The sequence below is a fragment of the Triticum urartu genome, chromosome 3, assembly GCF_003073215.2.
Source record: "Triticum urartu cultivar G1812 chromosome 3, Tu2.1, whole genome shotgun sequence".
In the NCBI taxonomy this organism is placed as follows: domain Eukaryota; kingdom Viridiplantae; phylum Streptophyta; class Magnoliopsida; order Poales; family Poaceae; genus Triticum; species Triticum urartu.
This window is the reverse complement of record NC_053024.1, coordinates 484,827,770-484,832,554: the sequence shown is the minus strand read 5'-3', so window position 1 is coordinate 484,832,554 and position 4,785 is coordinate 484,827,770. Positions and strand designations below refer to the sequence as shown.

Here is a 4,785-nt window from a genome sequence, read left to right as displayed (position 1 = left end):
GGCGAGCACGGTGCGCCGTGGGCTGCTGGTGCTGCGGGACGCGACGGCGCACAGGCACATCAACAGAAGACGCGTCGGTGCACGGGCGACATGCTGCAGATGTGCGAGCTGCGTCGAGTGCGGCGACCGGCCGCAACTGCTGATGGCGCCGGCTTGCTAGCTAGCTAGCCAGCCCGTGCGCGTGCGCGTGCTTGCTAGCTAGCTAGCGAGCCGCCGCGGGTGCATGCTAGCTTGGGCTTGCAGGGCGAGAGCGGCCGGCGCGCGAGCGTGCAGATGAGCGCTACCGGCGCACGGGCATGCAGACGGGCGATGCCGGCGTGCGAGCACGGGCGAGGCATGGTGGGGTCTAGGTCGGACAGTTTGCGATGGATTGTTCTCGTTGCATGCACAAGTTGACGAACGACCCAAACCGAACGCGTATGTTCGTTTTTTTATCTAAATGGACAAAATTCGGATAAAGACGAACGTCCGTTTGGGGTCACGCTCACGTTTTTTGCCCATCTTTTGTGGGTGGAGGGAGGGATGCGGATCGAGCTCTCCGCCTATACCGGTCAAGTTCCAACTGCCGCCCGCCGGCACCCCCCAAATTTCGCCAGTCTTTCATCAGCGCCTGCCCCCTGGCGGGCTCCTCGTCCTCCTCCTTCCCTGCGCGCCCACCTTTGTCGTTGGTCAAGAAATTCGTCAATGGAAAACATCGAGATGGCCAGCCAACGACGAATTCCCGGAGACTCTTTCGCCCGCGCGCTTGCGCGGACGGGTTCTTCTTCTTCTTCCCTCCGCCGCATCGCCTGATGTCAACCGCTACAAGAAGAGGGAAACGGGCCTGGAAAGATCGTGGGGTCGCAGGTTGGTTACACACCCCTTCTCCGCATTTTGCGTAGTGGCATGACTACTTGTGGATGGTGGTTGATTCGCCTTCTTGTTTTCTCACAGCCGTGCCGAGGGGAGGGGAGGAGGTGATCAGGCAAATCGGTGCTTCTTTTCCGAGGAGCTAGCTTTGCTACAGGTTTGATCTTATCCCGGGATCTGATGTGCATGCGCGCTCCTCTCGTGAACTTGTGGTGACTAATTTCGCACCATGAAGGCCAAAGCCTCGGTGGCTGGGGGCGGCGAATAGTCGAGCGCCTTGTGCGCACTGTGTTTGTGCCACCAATGGAAGCCACCATGCCCTGATTGCACTAGGCAGGGTTGCGAATAACGCGAAGGGGTTGCTGTTCCTCCTTTATTCTTGCAACTTCCACTTGATACTGAACCTGCAACAATTTTGCAACATAACTGCACGGCATTCCCCTTGTCTGCCGTGGCGCAGTGTCACGCATATCTTTACTGCAGCCCATGTTATCACTTACACTGTTTAAGCAAAAGAAATGTGATGTCTGGTGAATTGTTGATTATGGCATCGCCATATTTAGTTAGTTTGTTTACTTATTAGTGGTATATAGTTTAATCGAGGACCTCTATTTCCGTTCGTACCTTCGGTTGTGTGCTGATAATGACGGATTGTTCTAGTTTTGCCTCGTCCTATTTTATTATGTTTGTGTTGAACATCCAGGCATCCAGCAATTGGCATTATAGGTTCATTACCTTAACCTTACAGTCACGTGATTGTTCTAGGACACGATATCTCTCTTGAACATCTACAGCACAAAGGGCGCATGTTCTGTGAGTAAGAGTAACAAAAATGAATCAGTTTAGATTTTCATCACCTAACAAGATTCTTACTCAAACTGTGTATTTTCCCAAATAGTCAAATTTCATAACTTAGCTGATGCTAAAGAACCCTTGTTCCTGGGCTGCTAGTCTACAATATAGAAACAGGTGCAAGTATTGCCTTAACCATCTCTTCGATGCTCAAGGTTCTTGAATGTGGTGATTGAAAGTTTATTGTTTCTTTGACAAATAGACATGCTTGTTATAATTGATTTAGTGGTTTCTTAAATCTATTCGGTGGATGGATTGACAGATCAAAACTCGGGAAGCGATGCCATCTCCATCAGCACCTATTCGTGTGGCAGTTCCACCACCCTATGTAACATCGCATGGAGCTAAAATTGCAAGGCTACATATGTATGACTGGATTGTGCTGGTTATTCTAGTTGTGGTGGATGTAGTACTAAATAAAATAGAACCATTCCATCGATTTGTTGGATCGGACATGCTAACGGATCTCCGATATCCCATGAAAGACAACACGGTGCCATTTTGGACGGTGCCGGTATATATTTTGAACTCTTAGTTCTACCCTGTTTATTTTCATGAACCTCCTAAGTACATTGTCTTGAATTATCGTGATTGTGCAGATATATGGTATCATTGGACCTATGATTATCATGACCAGTATATACATCAAGAGGAGGAATGTCTATGATTTGCATCATGCCATACTAGGTTCATTCATATTCTTCCGTGCAAGTTTGTGATATCTTATTCTTATGCAATTAATCTGAAATCTAGCTTGTCCTACCAGGTCTCCTCTTTTCAGTGGCTATAACTGCAGTTTTAACTGATGCGATTAAGGATGGTGTTGGTCGGCCACGTCCAGATTTCTTTTGGCGCTGTTTTCCTGACGGAGTACCTGTAATGTGCTCACCTTCGGTTGATCTTTCAATGATTGTTTGAGTGGAGCCCTTCGCACGATTTCATCTGACCTTTCTGTGCAACTTATGGCTTTGCTTGATGTTCAGGCCTATGACAATTTTACTACGGGCGTCCTGTGTCATGGTAAAGCGAGTGATATCAAAGAAGGTCACAAGAGTTTCCCAAGTGGTCATACTTCTTGTAAGTGAAAGCATGTTCGTCAGTTCCCTTTTACCTCAGCAATGCAAAAACTATGATTGCTGATACTCTAAACTGCAAGAGCTTTTACATGCTACCTGTTCTTGAGGTGAACGACTCACAAATTTTCTGTTTCTCAGTGTCTTTTGCTGGCCTCGGGTTTCTGTCATGGTATCTAGCTGGTAAAATCAAAGTTTTTGATCGAAGAGGCCATGTTGCAAAACTCTGCATTATTTTTCTCCCTCTGCTTGGTGCAGCCTTAGTGGCTGTTTCTCGAGTAGACGACTACCGGCATCATTGGCAAGATGTGTGCACTGGTGGAGTTCTGGGTAGGTCTGACATGGTTATCTATTAAAGATTACGTTGCGAAACAAATAAAGATAGAAGTTAAAAGTGTTGTACACGTAATTCTTGATAATCTAATGTGTTAACTAAAATTCTGCAGGACTGGTGGTTGCTTCTTTGTGCTACCTGCAATTTTTTCCTCTGCCGTCTGACGAAAATGGTATGCTTCATACTTCTTTTAGGGTAACTCACAAGACCCCACAGAGTTAGGGAATAGTTCTTAGAAACCACTGGTGTCGATTGGAAAGTGCTTTGCAATGTGAAAATTGGCATCAAGATCTAGCCTTCAAGCATTATAACCACACTCATTTGTACAAAATCATCAGAGCAAAGGTTTTCATTGTGTGTTCTGTAATATACTTGGGTTGTTATGCGGCACTGATGATACAGTAGCATGTATGAAAACAGATAACGTGGAGGTTTTGTGTCCAATTTCCAGTTCCGTCGTATAATTTGGTAACTCTTCGACAATATCCCTTGAAGTGCTCAGACTAATCTTCATCTTTTGTTACCACAATTGACAATGGGTGCCCTTCACACCAAACAATTTTTACTAATCTAGTGCCATGCACATGGTGAGAAATTCTTATATTTGATGCATTTTTATTGTGGTTTAATATGTTATAAACTACTAGGTTGATGTTGCAGGGCTATCTCATATCCTACTGTAATCTGCTCTGTTCGCAAGCTTAAGATCGTTATCTTCTTTCATCTTTGTCAAGATTATTGATACATTGTTCATTGACAGGTCTATGGCCTCACGCATACATCCAGCACATTCATAATCCGGAAGGGGGACACACAAGTGCAACCCACAGCAATGGATCACCAAAACTCGGTGCAGAACGGTTTGTTTGAAGGTTCTGATGGACTAGAGACGAGGGCTAGATTCCATGAGGTTGGTCGTAGACAGCAATAACGGATTACTAACATGAATAGGATGGTTGCTAAATATCGGATGTGTTTTCAATAGAACCTGAAAACCTGAGGTACTATGTAGACCTTTCAGGTCCGACTTAATATATTCCTCATATATTAGGCTATCAAGATAATTCTCAGGATGATTGTTCAGATATTGCTTTTAACATGGGGTAGAATATTGATAGTATAATGTTAAGTTCCTGATGATCTGTGACCCCTGTTATTTGTGACTGCACCTTTTATCCTGGAGGTTGTAGCAAGTAGGTAGAGGATTTTGAACATCATTGTAGTCTTACCCTTGAAGTTAAACAGGATAAATCCTCAACAAAGCCCAGCTTTGCATGCTAGCCAGCGACAGTTTTGCCCTTAGCAGATTATGGTAGGTATACAGTTTTTCTTTTCTGGTTAACTGTCACTATATCCATCTGACTGATCCCGAATAGGCTTTCAGATCCCAAAACGTTTTTGGAGCGAGCTGAAATATAGCCCCTCCATCCCAAAAGATTCAGCCAAACCCACGAGCGTCAAAATGCCTCCAGGTTCCATGATTCCTAGTGGGAACGAGTATTCACGCCCTAGCACCTGCCCTCTAGCCGCCCGGCACCATGCTCCGACCACCGTGCTACTGAGAATCGAGTCTGAAGCCTCCACCGTGACCCCCACAACGGCGCCCTAGGAGGGGCTATGGTCAAGCGCCACCGGCTTGTAGCATGCTTGTGCTCACGGGACAGGATTTCTGACAGG

At 46.1% G+C, this 4,785-nt stretch overlaps 1 pseudogene; it reads left to right on the top strand.

Moving 5' to 3' along the window:
• The first annotated feature begins 399 nt into the window (after nt 1-399).
• Nucleotides 400-4,245, top strand: LOC125544495 (annotated as a pseudogene).
• The last annotated feature ends 540 nt before the right edge of the window (nt 4,246-4,785 follow it).